Source organism: Meleagris gallopavo, chromosome 1 (genome assembly GCF_905368555.1).
Source record: "Meleagris gallopavo chromosome 1, MGAL_WU_HG_1.1, whole genome shotgun sequence".
Lineage (NCBI taxonomy): Eukaryota > Metazoa > Chordata > Aves > Galliformes > Phasianidae > Meleagris > Meleagris gallopavo.
The window spans coordinates 155,265,327-155,288,954 of record NC_139404.1 but is presented as its reverse complement, the minus strand read 5'-3'; the positions used below and the strand labels follow the sequence as shown (position 1 = coordinate 155,288,954).

Here is a 23,628-nt window from a genome sequence, read left to right as displayed (position 1 = left end):
TGGTAGCATTCTACTATGATTTTTTACTTCATGATATATTTTCCATTTTCCTTCTAATAGGTACACACCAATTCTTTAAATCTCTGAATTTAGTTATTGAAAGGTGATCCTTCAGTAAGAAAAAAGAATATAAAAAATAAATAAAAAATATATTACTCCTAAACTTCACTCTTTCTTCTCCTAAGTATTCCAGAGGAAAAATGCTGCAGTGAATACTGGTGCATTTATATAGGGTACACTTGCTCACAATTTCTTGTAATAATGATACGAAGCTTGATTGAAATATCTGAGGTTGCAAGTCAAAACCTAAACATATACAAGTTCACCATATAAAGATGACAAGAAACAACTCCAGATTTATCTTAAAACAATGTAATATACTCTTATGTGCAAGACAGTTATCTTTATAAGACAGAAAATTCAGTCACATATTCTAAGCTGTTCACATGTTATATTTTCCTATGGTAAAATTGTTGTTGAACCTAGGAACTTTGCAGTGAAAAATTACTTACAAAGTATTAATCAGAGAATCACAAATATACTGTAAAAATGAAGGGACAAAAATAAGAAATTGACCTAGGTCTACAGTATATTTCCATTAATGCTTCTGGTTGCTAAAGAGCACATATTCTTACTCATGATGATGTTACCAGATGTGTAAGAGATAGTCCACACTTTTGTCTCAAAGCTTGCTGTTGGACAGCTTCAATAGATGGGCAAGTCCAAGAAATCTGAAGACTTGTAGATCAGGGGCAACGAGAGATAAGTATCTTCTAGAGTTAAGCAGCTACTATATGGCCAATGAGGAGCCTTTTGTGGGAGATAACCATCCAGAGAACCTGCATGCCCACAGGTGCTGCACAGGACTCTAAAATAAGTGCCCAGAAACGTTAGGCAGAAACCAAGATGGGTGTGCCCGATATCACACTCCTCATGGAACGAAATTTACCTGCTGCCTGATTCTCCTGGGCCTGTTACTTGAGAGCTATCTGTTTCTCCTGGATCTGCTCTTGGTTACCTGCTTGGTTGCTGCTTGAGGCCAGCCATTCTGTCACCTCTCCCACGTGCCCTTGCTCCTGCATCAGCCTTAGAATCATCAGAATGGTGCACAACAGACTTCACCGGATCTTTGGCAGTGACTATTTCTGCTTTGCATAATTCTTGCTCTCTTCTTATCTTTCCTATCATCTGCCTTCCATTCCCCATCACACTATTTCATAATAATCATCAGCCATTGTTTTAATTGATAATAAACTGGTTGGACAACATTTGACCTTGCTTGTGTCTCAATCTCACTTTGGGTATATTAAAGAATTGATATATGACCTTGCTCTGATAATCCAAGCAAGACAAGTTGATAACAAACTGAAAAGGAAAGGGAGCAAAACAGCATTGGGGATGAGAAATCAAGAAATTTAAGCAAATTATATAAAATGACTCAAGGAAGAAGCATGCAATCCAATGAGTACAAATGCAAAGTACTCTCCTTAGACATAAATACAAAATAAGGGAAAATACTTCTGAGTGTAGCATGAATGAAAATCTAAATGAGTAAGCACAGGTTTCAATGAACCAGTAACACCTGGTCTGCCCGTGGATAAAACAACTACACACTTACATTTGTCTGCATATGTTTCTTGTTATGTCCTGGGGGCATTTCTGCTAGTCTCTTAGGGTTACAGTCCTTCCTGCATGCATTTACTTTTGTTACAGGCTGGACTTTGTTTATATCTACAGCTACTTCATTTGTGCTTGTGGTAAACAATAGAATCTGGAAAGAGACAAGTTGATGTCACTCTGCAGAGACTTCTTCACAGAAGTCTCAGACATAATCTGCCACAGGGAAGATCAGATCTGTAATCAGCTCAATCTTGGTTAGTTTATTTGGCTAGAACTGTGCACTGCAAGCAGCAGTGTCTCTAGTGCACTCTCAGCTACAATAAAAATGCAGAAAATTAGACCATTTTATTTTCCTGACAGGAACTTGTAGTTCATTTTATGACAAACAGCATTTTAACCTCTGTGACTATTGTGTCAAGAGTAATATATTTTGGAAATTCTCAAGAATGAGTTTGGTTTCATTCTGGAAACATAAAATAAATTTAAAAAAATACTAAGGTAATGCAGGAGTAGATACTACTCCAAACCTTCTGGCCTTCTGTTTCATAGTTTCCTGGGACTTTTTCACGTACGAACAGTCAGGCTATTCAAACTTTTTCATATTTAATTTTAGTGTAGTTGAGCAGCTGTCACCCTGTGTAGTTATTTTATAACCAGCATTTTCTGTCTCTATCTATGTATGCTTAGCTAGTAAATACCTGTTACGTTTCAACTTCAGTTTTCTTCTTTCAGTATACATTTTCATTATCAAAGAAATACAAAACAACTCAGAGTCTTGTTATCTATATGTACATCAGGTATGTGTAATTTTCCATAACCATAAATAAGAGCTTGAATAACCTTGATCTTCTATTCTATCATATTGTTTCTAAGCTGATGTAACACCACTGACATCAATGGACTTACCCCAGTATGAAATTGGTGTAATGGAGTGGAAAATCATTGCCGAAATCTCTAAGGGGATATTCAAAGTTCTTTTTACTGTAAGCTGTGTATTGGTCTGGAAGATCCATAGTTTCCATGTTTAGATGTGTATATGAAATGATGAATAACTGTAAAACGCTCCAAAAGGAAAGCTATTCATAACCTTTTTTTTAATTAAGCATGAAATATTTCATTTTAAAATTGTCATTTTTACCATATGTTTAAGTATCAACTCAATGTCACAATTAATTTTGACTTTGGAGTAAAATATGGTGTGAAGCAATTTAATTTGATACTACACTGCACCAGAGTCAACATAATTTGTTGAAATTTTAATGAAATGTTTTTTCTTCTTCAACTGAAAAATATATGGAAATGGAACTCGATTTATGACCATCTTTTATAAAGCTACTTAGCAAAAGAGTGGAAGTTTCATAAACCTGAGTGTTTATTAGTCATACTTAACTCCTAAATTAGTAACTGCATGCAGTTCTTGTATTTTTCAAGTAATTTTCCTGAGAGAAGTAACATTAAACTGTTTTACTGCTTTTCCTTCCCTAATTTAAATATCAACGTGTGAATTAAAATTTTAAAATAGGGATAATAAGAATCTATTGAGCTTCTTACTCTATTTGCCACAAAACTCTCTTGAAGATGATGAAGATATGACCCACAAAACACATTTTAGTTTTTTTTTTAAACAGAGAGGGACATACATGACTTTACTTTCCTTTCATCTCTGCAAAAAGAATGTAGTTTTCAAAGAAACACTGGTAACTGAGCAGAATTGTATTGATGGGAAGTGTTGATAACAATGTGGTTTTTTGGCACCCTGTGAAATTTCATTACAGTTAGGAAGAACTTTGTCAAATTAGTTGTATATCATTTTTTTTTTCTTCATTGCTTCATATTGAAAAAAAAAGCAAGATCCTGTGTGTTTTTTTTTTTTGTTGTTTTTTTTTTGCTATCAGTGAATAAAACATTTCCTGAAAACTGTAACTTCCTTAAGGCAATCTTTTGTACCTTTCTATCTGTGTTTTTTTTCTTTTTTTTTTTTTCCTGTCAGCAGTTTTTCTCACTCATTCTCTCAGAATGTTCTGTTAATCACTTATATTTTAAAAATATTACTGGAAGAAAAAAGGAAGAATCTTCGTTGCTTTTACATGGCATTCACTGAAGTATGAGTGAGAAAGTTCCCTGATAAGAAAAACCAAGTTGTAGTTAAAATAACATGAAAACAAAAATCCTGTATCATTTCATTTGTAAAATGACAGAATAGAAATACAAATCTGAAACTGTTCCGCAGACAGCAATAGTTGATTTATGGACATTTTTCACTTGATGTAGGGTACTTCGCACATTCCAAATATTGAAGGTCAAATCCGCAGTTCCCTAAACTTTGTCATTTTCTCCTGGAAAATGTACTATTACATCAGAATTATCCATTCATTTGTAGTAATACCTCTACATTTGTTTTGTGGAGGAGAGTGAGAATGTAGCGTGCAAGGCAGCAGAAATTTGCTTTCTCAGCATCACAAAGCACTCAGGAAAAGTTTCTGGTGAAGCTTTACACAGAACTGTAGTAAAATATTATTTCTTTGCCAAACATTTTCATAGATGTAACTTTATTGAGTTTGGTTTTAGATAGTATTTATGAAAAATATTCAAACTGTGTGCTTTTCTTACTTCTAGCTTGCTTCCAGAACTAGCCACAGTTAGAGATTTCTAGTCCCCTCTATGAATTGCATTGATCTGGGATCATCCTATTCCTAATCTGTGCATCTGATAACCTCTATAATTTCAGCTGGCATTTTGGCTACCTAGAGATTTAGGCCTGGGCCCTAATTAATTATTTCAATGTGGGTTTTGTGTTTGATTTTGATTAAGGAAATTGAAAAGGAAGATTTGTTTTCTCCAGATGCACTCTTTATTTTATCTCACATTCTTTAAATTTTATTCATTTCTTCATTAATCTGTATTTAATGACCATTTTATTTTGTTAATAGCAACAAAACACTTTTTTTTTACTTAAAATGATGTTTGTAGTAATTTCTCACTTCTCACTTTTCATAAGTTTCATAAAATGCATCTATTCATAAGTCCTTATGTAAAATTACTTTTAAAACTACATTCTGCTCTGTCTGCAGAAAATAATGGTAATTAGTGTCAACTATTTCTTGAAAAAATCAGGGATAAGAAGATTTGGAAGTGATGTCTGTCTATTTGCTGAAACAATGCGTGTCTAGCACTCACTTGGAATATTAATGTACATTTGCTCTGCTAGCTGGATTCTTTGTTAATTTCTATTTCTTTTAATGAATCTAATAAAAGTATTTCAAGTAATTCCCTGTTGCTTGGCTAGGACAAACTCTGAATTGTTCTGAATTGTTCAGTTGGTAAAGGACAGTGAAAGAATATATCTGATTTTCTTCCAGTGAATTTTAGACTTTGTGCTAGCCTAACCCTCTACATATCTGAGACTTAAATACATGCTGTCTTCTTATTTTGGCCATGCTGGGGAGAATATTTTTATGACTCAGTTGTTTCTCAATACCCACTAGCTGGCAGTCATTCTGCAGCTTTAAGTCACAGACATTGTTCACTTGAGTGTTCTCTAATTCAGCAAAGACTAACCCAGTTGTATTCATGCAAATTTCTTAATTAAATAGTTCAAGCTATCCTGCAGCAGGCAAGAGTTCTCTCACATAGTGATGCTAGCCAAAGCACATGTGGAACTACCCCCACTAACAGGCTGCCAATATGCACATAGGGATGCAATTATTATTTATTTTTTTTTCTGTGATTCTATCCTGTTTTACACTGTCTAGACCTTGCTTTTATGTAACTAATATTTCTGATTTTACTTAGCCTTAGTAATTCTAGAATTACTAATCAATATTGTACTACATAAAAAGTAAGTGATTTCAGATGCACAGCTTGCAAATGCAGACATATATTTATGCAACTGAGTAAAAGCTGACATAACTGAGCTTTAACAGATGTCATGAATTTCAAGATGTTGGGCATAATTTTTGCCTTGCACTGGTATTTCACTGAAATAAAAGACAGTAAAACTAGAAATAGATTCGGCCTTATCATCTCAGACTATTTAGCAAAATGTTCTCTTTTTACATTGCTATGATTCTGATCCTGAAATTTCTTTAAGAAAATGTTTTTGAGAACTTAATTTCCATATCTATGAGAAGTAAAAAAAAAATAAAAAAAAATCAATACCTTTTGAAGATATCGTTAACTGATCATAAATGAATGTATTCCTAAAGCACCTGATTCAGTCATTTTTTAGAGGATTTTGTGATATTAAAAACGTATCATAATGGAGAAGAAAAAAAACATAATAACTGACAGAGGTCAGTTACACAAAAGGGAATTGAAAAATGGAAGAATATAAGAAAGAAATAGCCACATATAATCATGGAGGAGACAGATACATCAGTGCAAAGTTGTCACAGTTCGGCTTGGGACCAAGCTGGCTGCAGGAATCATCATAAATATCTGACATGCTGAGGTTAAAGAAAGTATGTGAGCATTACAGTGACTCAGTATTAGAACAAGATTTGAGTGCGTATATTTGATGAATACTCCTAGGATTTTTCACTTAACTGCTAATTATTAAAAGTTTTTGTTCTTGTTGTTTGTTTTGTTTTCTAATTTACACTGGAGAAGAATGAAATTATTTCAACCTACATTATTTTAGTAGAATTTGGAAGGGATGGATCATTTCAAGGAGGACTTCAATTCAGTATTGTGGCTTGGTATTATAAAACATAGATCACTCCAGAAGTAATGTTTCCAACTTATTTGCACGGAAGCTACAACTGATATGAAGTACCAAATAGCAGTATTTGATTGAGCAAATTCTCAGATACCATAAACTATGCTTTTTTTTTTTTTTTTTTTTTTTTTTTTTTTTTGCAAGCAATGAACAAGGGCCTGCATGCCATGCTCGTACAAATTTGCACATCCATCCAGAACATGGCGTGTTACTGTCTCCATTGCTGGACTGCACCACTCACTGCCTCACTGTGTTCAGATCTACTGTTTGGCCTCCATAAACATTTAGCAAGTGTTGACGAGTACCAATTTTTTACTCACAGTGAAATTCAGTGACACATCTTTGCTTCATACATGCTTCCATGTCAAACACCATTTTTTTAGACTGCCCCTCTGCTGATATCTGTTTTATAGCAAGAAAACTGAATGGAATATTATTGGGAAGGTTCAGCTTCTACTGCCATACCACCAACATCTGCTTCTGACATCACGGGCCAACATCATAAAACAGGATGCATTACTTTTGGAGCAGCTGTTGTATATCATATAATATTTAGCAATTTGAATTATCTCGGAACATTTCAAATTAATACATTTTGCTTATGAAAATTTATGATCTAGAAATCTGTGAATATTTTTATAGTATGATGATAATATGAACATATATAAAAATGAATAAAGCAGTTGCAAATATTTCCTCTGCAAATGTAAGATAGTGTAATGTCAGCAAAGATACTATGTACATTACAGCTCTGTAAATCTTGATTTCTCTGAAATTGGAAGTTCTAACAATGGAAAGAAATGCTTTTAGATATGTTAAGAAGGATTTTCTTATTGTTTCTGCCCATTTGTAAACTACAGAAATTGTTTAAGGTTATAAATTTCTTTATTGAAATTATTATTTCAGCCTAATTTATTTTAACAAGAATTGCAATGTATTCTGCCCTTTGATCTCTTAGCTTGAAACACTGCCTGTTGTTCCATTATTCCACCATCCATTTGCAGATAACAATACATCAGAACCTTTTTCTGGCTGCAGAAACAATGCCCTTTATTTGAGAAAGGACATTGTTTTGACAGATAAAGTAGGCATTTGATAAATTGGCACAGGTTCTGAATTATTTTGAGGGGAATGTGTGCTACATCTGTCTGCTGATTTTCCACTGAAGCAGTGCTTAACTTTCTTGTCTGTTTGTGATTTATTGAGCTGCAGAAAAGGTTAGGAAAATTTCATGGCTCTTCTCTTATAATTTGTAAGGGAATCAAAAAGCATTTGTTAGCGTTTATGACACTCAAAAGACAAAATTACCCCAAAACATTTATCTACAATAAAGACTGCACTGACAACAACAACAAAGGTAAACAAAATAATAATGTTCTAAATTATTAATAAAACAAATGCAACATAGCATTTCAACTGTTGAAATGCATGGAGTGTTAATAACAGTTTGAAGGTCTATTTAGAAAATTTTTAAGGATAAATTAATTTTGGAATGGCCACCATTAATAAAATTACTGTAAGGAATCTTGTAATATATATTTCCAAAACGATTTTAGAGGTTAACAATATTTGTCAATAATTTATTACAAACTATTGCAAAATTCTGGCTGCATAGAAGTCTGCTGTGCAGAGATTTATGTTACTCAGCATTCAGGTCTGAATTTAGTTGCTGAAACAGCAAATGTTCAGCTATTTGACACATTTTACGGTATCCCATCTGACTTGTAACTGCTGGAAACGCATGCATTTCCAGTATATTCTGAGCTGTTATATAGGAGTAGCTCCAGTAACCCGTGAGAAGAGATACATATAGGTAATAAAGCTGAATCCAGCTTCAGACAGTTGATCCTTGATTTTATTATAGAACAGCTTGGTTTACATTATTTAGTTCCAACACTCCTGCCATGGGCAGTATTACCAAACACTAAATCAGGTATTAGATCAGGTTGCCCAGGTCCACATCCAAACTTCCCTTGAACACCTGCAGTGATGGGGCATCTACAGCTTCTTTGGGCAGACTGTGTTAATGCCTTATCTTCTGAGTAAACAATTTCCCACTGGCATCTAATCTAAATCTCCTCTCTTTAAGTTGAAAACCATTCCTGCTTGTTCTATCACTATCAGTTTGTGTAAAAAGTTGGTCTCCCTCCTGTCTAGAAGTTCCTTTAAAGCATTGGAAGGCCACAAGGAGGTCTCTCTGGAGCTTTCTCTTCTTCTGGCTGAACAAGCTCAGCTCCCTCCTCTTTGCAGGAGAGGTGCTCCAACCTTCCAGCATCTTTGTGGCCCTCCTCTGGACCAATTCCAGCAGCTCAATGTATTTCTTTTTCTGGGGCCTCCAGACCTGGATGTAATGCTGCAGACAGAGTCTCACAAGAGCAGAGTAGAGGGGAACAGTCATCTCCCTTGCCCAGCTGGCCATCCTTCTTTTGATGCAGCCCAGGATACAGTTGGCCTTCTGGGCTGCAACTGCACACTGCTGGCTCTTGTCCAGTTCCTCATCCACTAGAACCCTTGAGTCTCCTTCTTTGCAGGCCTGCTCTCAAGGAATTCTCCCAGTCTGTACACATATCTGGGATTGCTATGATTCAAGAGCAATACTTGCTACTCGGCCTTGTTGAACCTCATTATGTTTCCATGGGCCCACTTTCCAAGCTTGTTGAGGTGCCTGTGCACGACGTATCCTCCTTCTATTGTATCAACTTTACTACTCAGCTTGGTGCCATCTGCAAACTTGCTGAGAGTGCAATCAATCCCTTTGTGTCACTGATAAAGATGCCATAGAACACTGGTCCTAAGATGTCCCTGAGGACACCACTTGTCACTGGCCACTGTCTTGCTCCAATTTATAAGACAGAGAGGAGGCTCTTTGATATATGTATACCCAACGTAAGATTAAGAAACGATTCAAATGTTGGTCTGACCAGTTTATTACAAATCTTAATCAGGGAGATGGGGAAGGGGAGGCTGCTGACTATTACCAATTAGGGTGATGGGGAAGGGAAAGCGGGCAATATGAAAGATAGGAAAGAAGCAAGAATTACATAAAGCAGGGATAGTCACCACCAAGATCCAGCAGCATCTTGTTGCACACCATTCCAATGGTCCAAGGCAAAAGCACAGGGGGAGGGCAGCAGCAGCATGGCCAGCCTTAGGCGGAAAGCAAGTACAGTGACAGTGAGTCCAAGAGGAAGAGGCAGGTCACAGGTAGCGGGTGCAGGAGAGTCTGTCATCAGGCAGCCATCACATTGTGAGGCATCTGATGTCAGACACCTAACCTCATGGTTGTTGGTCCTTTTTTTATCCTCCTTATTCTGCCAACCTGGCATTCCTAGGCGCTTTGGTCGGTGCCTCCTGAGATGGCTATCTCCCTCAAAATAAGCCCACACAGAAGACTGCTTTCTGGCCATTAAGCTGTGGCTTACCTCTCTCTCCTTGCCCTGGCCTGCAAATCTTCAGACGGAAGATTTCGCCAACTTTGACCAGGATTTGCCTGGGCTTTTCCATCTGTGTCCTTTAGACAAAGGATTTTTCAACCCTTGACTAGCACTTGCCTGGACTTGTCCTCAGCAAGCTTTGAGAGAAAGGTGCAAAGGAATAATCTCTCACAGCCACCACCTGGATAAAGAGCCACTGACAACAATGTTCTGGCTGAAATCATCCAACCAGTTATTTATCGATCAGATAGTCCACCCTTCAAATCCATCTTTCTCCAATTAAGAGATAATGATGTAGTGTGGGACCATGTCAAAGGCCTTGCAGAAGTCCAGATAGATGACATAAATTGTCTTTCCTTTGTCTATGCTGTCACTCCATTGTAGAAGGCAATCAGATTGGTAAGGCAAGATTTGCCCTTGCTGAAGTCATGCTGACTTTCTCCAATCACCCTCTCTCTCACATGTATCTTAACAGAGCTTCCAGGAAGTTCTGTTCCATGATCTTCCCAAGTACATAGGTGAGGATCATTAGCCTGCACTTCGCTGGGTCTTTCTTTCACACTGTCTTGAAAACAGGATTGATGTTTCCCTTTTTCCAACCACTAGACACTTGGCCTGTCACCCATGACTTTTCAAATAATGACAAAAGTAGCTTGGCAACCACATCAGCCAGCTCCTTTATGACTCTGGGATGCATGTCATCTAGCCCCATAGACTTCTACGCATTCAGTCTCATGAAGCAGTCTCAGACTTAATCTGATCTTACAGTAGAATAGATTCCATTCCCCCATCTCCATCCAAAATTTAAGGAACATGAGAAACGTGACATTCTGACTGCCAGTGAAGACTGAGGCAAATAACTTCTTGAATACCTTGACCTTCTCTACGTCTATTGTAACCTCTTCTCCCTTCTCATTCTCCCTGCTTAGAATCATGGAATCGTAGAAAACCGCAAACTGGAAGAGACTTAGATGGATCATGGATTCCAACTCCACAGAGAACTATCTAAAAATTGAACTAATTTCATTGGCGAGTCTCGTTTGCTTTCTTCTACCATCAATGTTCTGCTGTCGATATAATTCTCATTTAAAAATTCAAACTTCATTATCTTGATGATATAAATTTATTTTGATGAAACAATAATTTCAACAGACTCATTGAATTATTTATTATCCAGAGTTTCCAGAATTTTCCTAGTAAAACAAACTAATGGATCTTCTAAGGTCTTGATTGAAAGATGTGACAGGTTTTCCTTAGATTTACTAACTTTATCTGAACCAGCTAGCTTAATCTAATTATACTCACTATTTTAGTTATTGTAAACAAATTAATACTTCTAAAGTACATACAAGAACAAAACTCATATAAAACACTGAAGATTTACTAGTCTCTGCAAATGCCTGTTTTTCCCCATGAACCATTAGGACAGTATCAAGTTTATTAGTTGCTTATTTCAGCATAGACAAAGAACTTCAACATATCTGAAAGATCTCAAACATACAGGGCATTTAATTTATTTCCAATTCAAAATATTGTTTGAGGCTTTGTACTCAATCAGTTTTTTTATCTCAGATTTAAGGGAGAAGCCAGAAGAAGGAAAAGCAAGCATCAGCCATCAGGCACTGTTGGTAAAAACCACAAATGGTGCTGTGAGTTTTTTATCATTCATAAGGATAAGTATGTAAGAGAGTGTAAATTTTTCTTCCATAAGGAATCACAAATGAGACAAACTGTTGTATTAAACTTCTCACTGAATGTTTTTTTTCATTGGTTGTTTTCCCACGGAAAGGGTTAATATAGCCATACCTTATACAGGAAAGCTTACATGGATTTGTGTACACCAGTGGATATAAATTCAGCATTTATTGTCATACTGGGATTTGTTTTTGCTATGAATTGTTTTCCTATTTTAAAATTATTGTGAACAACTGGCAAGGTGACACGATGTACCTCACAGATTTAAAATACATGACTATGTTGTAAGTCCTTATCCAATTTAATTATAAATTATTTAATTATTGTTTGACATAAAAAAATTGAATGTATTCACTTCCCAGTGATGACAGCTGTTATGGAACAGATAAGATATATTGGCAAACCAGACTCCACAGCAACAGGAAGATACTTCTGAGGTTTCATGATATCCAGCTTTCACCAAGCAACCGAAAGTACCTGCTTAATAATAAAAAAGTGCATTTTTATAGAAAATACTATATTTTTCCAGTTAAGCAGTTATGTGATATAGAATAGTCTGTTCAGTTCATAGTCTATTCTGTTCATTTATTTATTTATTTCTATTTTTATAGAATGAAGGTATGCAGTAGCATTTGCTTTCTAGCACACTGGCATGTATATATGTATAGTATGAGTTTGAGAGTTAAAAAAAAAAAAGAAGTGAGTTAGAGAAACATATAAGTATTCTTGCCAATGAAAAAGATGTTTAAAAACACTTTGCTCTTTAAATTATACAAAAAAACAATATGATTTGATATTTATATCTTAAGAAATAAGAGTGATGAACTACTACAAAGGACTTTCAGATCAAAAGGAAACTTTTCTGTCTTGAATAATCCAAACAGGTTGCCAAGGTTGAAGTTGTGGGTGCAGTAGTAATAAGCAGCATATACTGTGTGTTCTGAAGCCCAGAAAGATAAACTAGAGAACAAAATTTTGTTTTAAAATGTATTGCACTCCAAATACTTGTAGCTATAATAATATGTGTATAAAAATTTATTTAAAGAATGCTCTGGGTAACTGATTTCCTTTTCTTAATATATTTTTAAGGTTTGAAGTGACAAACACAAAAAAGTTAGAGGAAAAGTGAAAGAACAAAGCTTTCCAGACAAATGTAGCCTTTGCTGTGGACCAAATTCTGTATTTAAGCATGATTAAGAAACACTAAGTACTCGCTTTTTTAGGGTAAATATTCCATTCGCCATTGTTGCAACACAATAATATGCCCCTGAAAGTATACAGAATGTTTGTGGAAATGAACTACAATCATATAAACAAATAAATAAATTTAATTCTTGGTATTTATACTTGTGGAAAAAGCATATTAAAAGGGATGAATTTACTAATCTTTCAACATCCTCTATCTACTAATTCAGGAGTGATGATTCTGAAGATGAATTTAATTAGGAGTTCAACTATTTCTTTCAAAAAGATAAAGATATACATATTTCTATTTTCAGTTTCATATTCCTCTCTTTTATTCCCTCTAACTGCAGATATTAGATGAATTTTGCTTGAATTTACAGTATCTTTGATTGATAAATTTTTTGGTTTTTTGAGATGAAGGAGGAACAACCTATCTGCAAGTACCATTTCTCTACACTAAGAACAAACAAGCAGCAACAACAAAACCATTTATTTTAATAAGGAAGTTAAAATTCCTTCACTAGCTATGTTTATTCTCTCTTCAGATGGTAATGCAGATGTGGCAATGAAAGATAAATTTGTCTGGGTTTCGGACAGCCCTAAAAGTAACAGATGAGATTCTACTATGTGTACCATGTTAGCAGAAATGGCAGATAATGCTGTGTGTTTGAAAAGCAAGAGCACCACTACCACCAATAACAAAGAAGCACTAAGCCTTATTTCCATTCTTCAGCAATCCCAGTACTCACTCTCATACATCAAGACAATTCATAAGGCATAACAGCAAAATTTATTTTGAAAATATTCATACTACTCCACTGTTGTAGAGTTGAAGATGGCTAAGTCACAGGTGCCTTTTTCTACTGTTTGCAACTTGTCATACTAACACCTGCACAGACCAACTGCACATTCACATTGCTCTGCTCTTTAGTCTTCTGAGTGTTGTACTGACAGTTAAGGTCAAATCCTGTTTTTTATTTCAGTGATCTCTGTGCTTAATGTACCACCAAGTGGTATTGAGGTGACTTATTTATTGTTTAAAATCCTTATTGTCCTTTTTAGCAAACACAAGGCAAGGCTGCTGAATGTCTAATAAAAGGCTTATGTTCAAAGGCAGAGGGATATTCAGAAGGAAGGAAGTGACTGTAGATCTAGTAATGTGATGCTATGGCTTTGAGTGGAATGGCAGTTTCAGTCAAAGCAGTATTTTTAAGTTGTTTTTAATTTCAGTATCTGTCAGGAAGACATTTCTCATATCTGTTCTTCCCTCTCAACACTATTTTGGAAGAACTAAAATTCTTTTGAGATATTTTTGAGAATTGAATATGGAAAGTGTATTGGAAGTGTATCTTTACTATCTAAGGGATGATTCAGATTCCTCTTTTATTCTCACATAGCTCAGTATGTTCCATTTAGAACACTGTAAGGACTGGTTCTGCAGATCTAGTCGGCTCTTAATGAGTTTAAATTAGTGTAAGTAGTGGAAGCAATGTTTCAGAATCAGACCCCAAGTTTGTCAAGGGCTCAGAACAATTTCTCATGCCCTGATTGTGGAAATTTGATATAAATCCGTATAGTCATTTTTTAAAAAAAGTGTTTTCATGTGCTTAAGGATTTTTTATGTCTCCTAATTATTGCACATCATTGTGAAGTTTATATAGGAGAATGAACACCTGGTATCAAATAGGGATTAGCTTCTGCAGTTGCAAACTTAAACAGTGCTTTACAAACTCGTAAATACTAAACTGTTGTAGTTCTACTTATAAGAATGGAATACATCCTTTATTATCAACTTCTCCATTACCGTAGTGTTGATGCTTTTCCAGTATCAGTATGTTTTGTTGTCTTGTTTCTTTCATTACTCAGTCTTCTTTTACCTTTTACAGGTCAGGTAAAAAGTAAATTACAGATGAATAATGAAACTAACAGGCCTGAGAAATGATAACCTTTTATCCATAGCAAAATCCCTAAGTAGAACTGCTCCTAAAAGAAAGAACTGTAGCATGCTAAGTTGGAACAGTTTAGCATGTCTCCATTCTGTATCTGCTTATTCCCACTGTGGGAGTTGCCACTGTCGGATCAGAAAGACCTGAATTGTTTGTGAGCATTTTCTTGAGACAGTCACATTAAAGGATGCTAATGTTGAATTCAGATTGTTTAATATATTAGGCTTATTTAAAAAATAGATTTTTGATCATCTGTCCTTATCATAGTGACAGAAACCTCAAGCAGAACTCTGGGGTAGATATCTGAGATGAAAAATGCCTTAGCTTAATCCACAGCCAAATATGTGTCAACACTATTAATGTAAAATGGCATAACTCCATTCAGGACACCAGCAGAGGGTCAAACTACAGAGGTAATAAATAGATAGCTAGATAGATAGCTTAGATAGATAAATATAAAAATAATTCCAAACTAGGAACATTTTGTTCTAATCATAAGCTTAAAGCTCTTTGAAAACTGGTTTTTTAATTATTATTTTTATAATTATGTAAGCTGTCACCTGATAAAAATCTGCCTATGTTTTGTCTCTTAAAAGAAAAAATATTTCTCTTCCAAAAAATTGGCATCAGACACTGTGGAAAACTCATGAGACTCATGCTCAAAAGAAAATAATTTTAAGTCATTTAACTGTAAAGACTGATAGTGAAGTTCTGATTGTGATTATAAATTACTGATAATGATTAGATTTTCAGCACTTATCTCACAGTTACTGTAAACCAGATAATCATTTAGAAAAGCAAGATTTGAGTTTAGTCACATAGCTCTGAAATATTATCTTGGCTTTCTTTTTTCTAGACTTTATCACTGTTAAAAAACAACTTGCATATGCATACAAAAAAGGGCATACTACATGAAAAGAAAGCTCAAGGCACAATTTCCACAAGAGTTATAGTGGGAATACACTACAGAAAGCCTTACTGCCTAATGGAATCTCAGGATATGAAGTAAGATTGTTCAGTCTTTTTTACTGGTTGAGTTTGTTAAGTGAGAAAGAAGTGTTGCCATTAAATAAAGATGTATATATATATATAAAAATATGCATTTATATATACATATAAATATATCAGCACATTAGAAAATGGAAAAGATATAAGAATGATGAATTGGGACAGTCTTAAACTTTAAATTTTACTATATTCATTCATTCATTAATACAATTTTGATTAATTCTTATATCTTATTAATCATCACTCTTATGTATATAAAATCTTTAGTCTTTCATACTTCTTAAATTGGATGTGAATATACAATAGTACAGCCATTAGCTAGCACTAATGGCTGTAGTCTGCAGAGGATAACTGAAGGGATGATGATCAGGCTTCAGAGCTCTTCGATAAGGCAAGTTGCAAGCAAAATTGTATTAACTTCTTTCTTCTCCTGTTTTCTTATGTCTCATATTTTTATGCAATTACATCTTCTTCCTTCAAAAAAGAGGATTTCTTCTGTCCCCAGTGTCACTCATATTGGTTTTGGTTGTTATTCATCTTTCCTATGCATTTAGCGGGAGGTTCTATCAATTTGTAGTCCTTTGGACTTATAATGACCTTCGCTGGGCAGGATTTTATTACTTAGATATCTGCTACAACATGTTAACATTGGTAAGTTACTTATGTAAAATGCCAGTACAGTGTACCTCATGGTTGTCCACCTTTCTGGCTCATGTGGGCTGCATTAAGAGAAATTGTTACTGTCCACCGATAACAGAGAGGGAAGTCAGAATGTGTGCGCAGCCCACACTGCTCATTACTGCAGCAGTAGGTGTGGGAGGTGGTCTAGTGGCAGGACACGTCAGTGTTCTTGTCTTTGCTCAGGAGACCGCTCTCCTACTGACAGACTCTGAAACCACAGGTTCAAACACACCAGACGGCAGGCTTGCTCAAAGAAGACTGGGGAGGTTAGTTGATGAAGCACGCATACAAGTAGTATTTGCCTGTATTCCTACGGTGGCAGAGAAGGACACTGAGAGGAGCAGGAAAATCCACCTTATAAACACATGGTTGAGAAGCTGGTGCAAATGCAAAAATTTTGGGTTCTTTGATCATGGGGTGGTCTACTCGGCATGTAGCATGAGGTCTGCCGATGGGTATCACCTATCCCACAAGGGGAAACGGATCCTTGCCCAGGAGCTGGTGGGACTTGTAGAGAGGGCTTTAAACTAGATATGAAGGGGGAAGGGGATAAAACCAGGCCCATTAGAAATGAGCCTGGGCGAGCGGTAATGGGATCAGGGGTGAGGCAAGGGGATCAGCTGAAATGCATCTACACCAGTGCATGCAGCATGGGCAACAAACAAGAAGAGTTGGAAGCCATTGTGCAGCAGCCTAACTATACCTAATTACAGAAACATTATGGAAACATGGTGGGACCGTTCCTATAACTGGAGTGCTGCAATGGCTGGCTACAAACTCTTCAGGAAGGATAGGCAAGGAAGGAGGGGTGATGGTGTGGCTCTCTATATTACAGTGCTTTGATATTACTGAACTTGTGGCTGGGGATGGTAAGGTTGAACCCCTATGGGAAGAGCTGACAAGGTGGATGTCCTGGTGGGCATCTGCTACAGACTGCCAAACCAGGATGAAGAGACAGATGAGGTGTTTTACAAGCAGCTGGTGGAAGCTGCGCAATCGCCAGCACTTTTCCACATGGGGGACTTCAACTTCCCAGACATATGCTGGGAATAAAACACAGCGCAGAAGAAGCAGTCTAGGAGGTTTCTGGAGTGTATGGAGGATAATTTTCTGAAGCAGCCTATGAGAGGAGCCGTCCCGCTCCCTCCCGATTCAGGAGGATGCAGTCAGAGACCTACTACTCCAGCTGAACTGTTGTTAAGTCCATGGGGCTGGATAAGATTCACCCGAGAGTGCTAAGGGAACTGGCAGAGGTGATAGCCGAGCCACTTGCAATTATCTATCTGCACTCCTTGTTGACTAGTGACGTCCCAGAAGACTGGAGGCTTGCCAGTGTGACTCCCACCTACAAGAAGGGTTGTAAGGAGGATCCGGGGAACTACAGGTCTGTTAGCCTGACCTCGGTGACAGGAAAGGTTATGGAGGAGATTGTCTTGAGGGAGATCACGTGGCTGTGCGGAACAACCGAGGGATCAGGCCTAGTCAGCATGGGTTCACGAAGGGCAGGTCCTGCTTGACCAACTTGATCTCCTTCTATGATCTAGTGACCCGTCTGGTGAATCAAGTGCACCCTCAGCAACTTTACTGATGACACCAAGCTGAGTGGTAGAGTTGACACAGTGAAAAGGAGGGATGCCATTCAGAGGGACCTCAACAGGCTTGAAAGGTGGGCCCGGGAGAACCTAATGAGGTTCAGCACAGCAAAGTGCAAGGTTTTGCACTTGGGCCGGAGGAATCCCAGGCATCTATATAGACTGGAAGGAGCACTCCTTGAGAGCAACCCTGCAGAGAAGGACCTGGGAGTCTTGATGGATGAAAAGCTTAACATGAGCCAGCAGTATGCTCTTGCAGCTCGAAAAGCAAATGGTAGCTGGGCTCCATCAGAAAAAAGGTGGCCAGCAGGGACAGGGAATTGATTGTCCCCCTCTACCCTTCAAGAAACATTTAGATGTTGTACTGAGGGACACGGTTTAGTGGGAAATACTGGTGATAGGTGCATGATCCTGGAGGTATTTTCTAACTTTAGTGGTTCTATGTGATTCCATGATGGAGTGACGGCATCAATGGATAAAAGGAGGACAATTGATATTATTTAAATGGGCTTGTGCAAGACCTTTGGCATGTTCCATCACTACACCCTTATCTCTAATTTGGGGAGCCGCTTATTTGAAGGCTGGACTATTCAGTGGAAAAGGAATTAGTTGAATGGTTGTCGTCATAGTCTTGTTGTCAGTAGCTCTATGTCCAGGTAGAGGCCAGTCACGAGTAGTGTCCACTGTCTTGGGACTGGTGCTTTTCAACATCTTTATCAACAACACAGACAGTGGGATCAGTTGTACCCTCTACAGGTTTGGTGATGTCACCAAGGTGAGTGGTGCAGGTGACACAATAGAAGGAAAGGACTTCCAGAGGGACCTGGAAATGCTTGGAAAGTAAGCACATGAGAATTAATGAAGTTTAACAAGGGTCCAGAGGAGGGCCACAAAGATCATCAGGGGACTGGAGCACCTCCCCTACAAAGACAGGCTGAGGGAGATGGGCTTGTTCAGTCTGAAGAAGTGAATGCTGTGGGGTGACCTCATTTCAGCCTTTCAGTACCTAAAAGGAGCCTACAAACAGGAGGGGAATCAACTCTTTGAAAGGGTAGATAACTGCAGGACAAAGGGAAATGGGTTGAAGTTGAGGGAGGGAAGATTGCAATTGGATGTCAGAGGGAAGTTCTTCACAGAAAGAGTGGTGAGATGCTGGCACAGGCTGCCCAGAGAGGTTGTGGATGCCCCGTTCCTGGAGGTGTTCAAGGCCAGATTGGATGGGGCTCTGGGCAGCCTGGTCTAGTATTAAATGGGGAGGTTGGTGGCCCTCCATGTGACGGGGTTTGGAGATTCATAATCCTTGAGGTCCCTTTCAACTCTGGCCATTCTGTGATTTCGTGATTCTGTGACGACTCCAAATCTCAACCATTCCAACTTCTATCATACCATGATTCTATATTCCTCCAATCTGCAGAGTAGCTGCTAGATATGTGGTCATATTCTTATTACAATCCTTAGGCAATCAACAATTTTCCAGAAGACTGAGATGGCACCTGCTTCTTTTATTCCCTTACGAAAGGGAACGTATTGACCTTTATTTGTCTGCTGAACCTTATCAATTCTTAAACTGAGCTTCTCTTAAATTGAGCAAGGTGCATACACACACGGAAATATAATGTACCTAAAGTCCTTTTCTACATCTGAAGAGTAGAAGATGGTCCACAGAAACAAAGGGTAGAAGATAATTTACAGAAGCAAATATGTAGAGGTTCTTAGAAGAATGGATTGCAGATGCTGGGTCTGGGATAATGAGGGGGATGAAGGCCATAAAGATAAGAGCTGAGAACAGCCTGAGGATGTCTGACAATGAGGTGATTAGATGCCCACAGGGCAAGCAAGAACCGGTTTGGGGACTGCCTGTCCCGCAGGGTCAGAAGTTTACAGAGAGGAAGACTACAAGCCTTCACAAGGAAAATGATGATTCTTCACCCCATGACTCACTACACACGTGCTAGCGAGAGGGTCTACATGCTAATGGATTCTCAGGAATGTAATGAATATGTATCTGAATTCCTGGAAACAATTGTTTATGTATTAGTTCAGCCTATATCTGTAGCACGATTTTTCCTGACTGTGTGCAAGATAGGTGGAACTATCCCCCTTGCACCAGGACGTATGCACATCACTAACAAACATACTTGCTCTATATCCTTACAAGCTATAGGGTTTGATTTCCACACATCCCATCTGCCTGTAAAAGACATACTCTCAAAATTCTAACTAAATGTTCATACCATTTACACTGATTAAAACTAAAGTAACAAAATCTCAGTAACAAAACTGAAGATTCTTTAAAGACTGGAAAATATTGGGAAAAAAATCCCTGAATTCCTAGCAAATTGATTGCAACCTCTTCAGTAAATAGTGGAAATGCATGTATCCATAGTTCAAAATATTTTGATTACCTCCTAGCAGGAAAGAAGACAAAAATCAATTTATATTGATTATTTTATTTTTTTTTTTTAGAATATGTATAGAGTTTTTCCTGTCTCACATGCTGAAAAAATCCACTTGCAAGAATAAGCAAGCAACCAGTCACATCAGGAGATCATGATTTCATCTTCCAATTACAGAGACTAAAAGCAACTATTCTAGTTATGACTAAGTAGCTGGTTGATTCCTTTAACATCGAGAGGGAATTAGTCACAAGCCTATGACTAATCAGGATATAATTAGTATTAGTTTGCCTCAAAGCATTTGCCTCAAAAAGCATACTAAAGTAATGAAGCTAACAATAGCATATATTGTATATTGTTATAGCATATATATAATGTTGTAATACTGCTGCAGCATCATCAGCTACAACAGCATATCCTATCGTGGCCTATGGCCCACATGTGGCCCAGCATGGCTGCCAATGCAGTCCTCCTCCTGACCCACACTATAAAGGTGCTCTTCATGGCAGGGTGACCCAGGGCATGCACTCATCATTCAGCAACAACCAAAATATCAGTGCAGTATTAACACTGTGTTGACTGAAACGAGGGCATGGGGAGGGCAGTGCTGTGCAGTGCTGATTCAAGTGATAGTAAATAATGGTATGCATGTTGATACATTGGCTAAGCAAAGAATGCACTGTTCAGTGTCCTGACGCCACTCTTTGCCAGGCGCACATCCCTCCAGATCACGAACTCAACCAGGACGTGGTCACTGCAGCCCAGGCTGCGTCCAACCTTAACGCCTTTAATGATCTCCTCCACACTGTTGAGCAACAGGTCCAGTAACGCTTTATCTCTGGTCAGTCTGTCCAATACCTGAACCAGAAAATTATCATAAAAGGATTCCAGAAGCCTCCTGGACCTCTTGCATTTCTCCGTGTGGTCTTTCCAACAGATATCCGGATGGTTGAAGTCCCCCATCAAGATGAGAGCCTGTGAGCATGATGCCTTCCACATCTGAAGCAAGAAGGCCTCATCAACAATCTCCCATTGATCAGATGGCCTGTAGTATACCCCTATCACCAGCTGGCCTTTGTTAATCCCATCCCTAATCCTAACCCACAGGCTCTCAACCTGCTCCTCACCATTTCTCAGAAGGAGCTGCTCACAATCTATTCACTCTTGAACACAGAGGGCAACTCCCCTACCCTTCCTACCTTGCCTATCCCTAAAGAGTCGATACCCCTCAGTGGTGGTATTCAAGTTATGGGAGTCATCCCACCATGTTTCCATGATAGCAATAGCATCATAAGTTCCAAGCACATGACAGATTTCAAGTCATCCTGCTTATTTCCCAGGCTCTGTGCATTGGTATAAAGGCACTTCAGCTGGGCTTTCCATCTCACCATCTTTATAGAGGATCTAGGATCCCCTAGAACAGCAGCATCCCCAGCATCCCCCTGCCCTAGTCCATCCCTTTGTACTCCACCATCTTCACCCATCAAGTTTGGTACAAGCCCTCAAATTACCTGCTCAATCCCAGCAGCCCTCGTTTTGTCCCCTTCTCCCTTCATACCTAGGGTAAAGACCTTTCAATGAGTCCTGCCAGTTCCTTGGCTAAGATCCTCTTACCCCTCAGAGACAGGCTACTTCCATCTGCAGCAATCATTTCAGGTGCCAAGTAAATTGCCTCATGGTCAAAAAACCAAAATTCCTGTGTTTACACCAACTTCTAAGCCATTTATTTATGAGGTGGTTTTTTTGGATCCTCTCAGTATCCTGCCCTGCCACTGAAGGTATAGAAGAAAACACCAGCTGCACGCCTGCTCCATCAGCTACCCACCCCAGTCCCCTGAAGTCTTTCTTGATAGTCCTGAGGCTTTTCTCAGTGACTTCATCACTGCCAGCCTGAACTATCAATAAGGAGTAATAATCAGAAGGGCAAATCAGTCCAGGAAGTTTCCTAGAAATGTCCCTCACCCGTGCCCCAGGAAGGCAGCACACCTCCCTACAGGTAGGGTCAGGCCAACATATAGGGCCTTCCGTTCCTCTCAGCAGGGAGTTGCCTATGACAATCACCCTTCTGTCCTTCCGGGCGAAGGCAGTCTTAAGGCCTGGGTCAACCACTTCACCCAAGGCAACCTCAGGGGTGGACCTCCCTCCACACCCTCACTCACCTCTCCCTCGAGTTCCAGGGCCTCAAACTTGTTGCGCAGAGGCACATGGGGAGCCAACGATGGTCGGGATGGGGGATGCCCACTTTGCCGAGCTGGTATCCGTTTCTACTCTTCCTCCTTTCTCAAATTGTTGTTAGAGGGAGGAGAGGACAGGGGGCTCACTGCAGCACTATGTGCCCGCTGTTTCCCCTCTCCCACCTGTTTGCAAGGCAGCAGGGGGTGAAGTGCTCCATATGGAGCCTCAGCTTTGTGCCAAGATCTCGGGGCTGATAGGGACTGGCACCACCAATCAGTCTCCCTCTCACACTCCTTTATGGTCCTCAGCCTCTTCACCTCCTCCTTCAGGTCAACCACAAGGCTGAGTAAGTCATTTAGCTGGTCACATCTTATACAAGTGCTGCCCCCATTGCCCAGCACTGTAAAGGCCAGGCTCTGGCACTCATGACAGCCAGTGACCTGCGTACTAGCATCTTGTGTTGGGGGCCTCAGTCTGAGTCTCCACACTTGTCTTAGCATCAGCTATCCTTTCAAGCATGCACAGAACCTCAGTCTGGGTCTCCTCGTTCTTTTTGGCTGCAGTCTTCTTTCTGCGTGAGCATGGGACTTCTGTCTGGGTCTCCACAGTTTTTGTGGCAGTAGCCTTCTGCCAGGGTGCAGCCATTGCAAACCAGCAGGCACACAAACACTACTAGATAGCCTTAACGGGGTGTGACTGATCAGCTCCGCCCTGCTGCCGGGTCGTTAACAGGAGCCTCCACACTTATCACTCTTGACAGTGATAACAACTTTCTTCCCAGTGTAGGCACGTGAATGGGTGGCTTACAGTTTCTCCTCGTTTGAACGGCCGATGTGATTCTCACACCCCGACTCCTCATTTCTGTCCCTGAGGCTTTTTCTAGGCGAGGGGGTGCATGCAGAGCCGTTGTCCTGGCAACGCCCCCGCCGCGTCAGCCGCTCTCGCGAGAGCTGCCCGACCGCTCTGTTGCCTCGCGGATTCCTGAATGAGGGAACCGACCGAAACGCCCCCTGTACCTCGCCGTCGGTCTCTGCGGTTCTGACTGGAACAGCCACGAAGCAGCGAACCTCGGCGATAAAGGGCTTCTTCCGGGTTTGCCGGGTTTGTCGTCTGACTCCTAGAGCTCTTCTGTTACTTTTGATACTGTCCAAGTATCCCCAGTAGAGTTATCATTTGTGC

The 23,628-nt window shown here is 39.0% G+C and overlaps 2 pseudogenes across 1 annotated transcript in view; both read right to left on the bottom strand.

Moving 5' to 3' along the window:
* The window catches only part of LOC146545731 (uncharacterized), a 33,396-nt pseudogene extending 12,159 nt beyond the window's left edge, over positions 1 to 21,237 (bottom strand).
* LOC146545730 (uncharacterized) overlaps positions 1 to 23,628 on the bottom strand; it is a 49,904-nt pseudogene that overhangs the window by 12,159 nt on the left and 14,117 nt on the right. Inside the window, exon 3 of the transcript XR_014880956.1 lies at positions 1 to 23,628. This exon is cut by the window's left edge and continues 12,159 nt beyond it. The product of XR_014880956.1 is annotated as an uncharacterized LOC146545730 (transcript).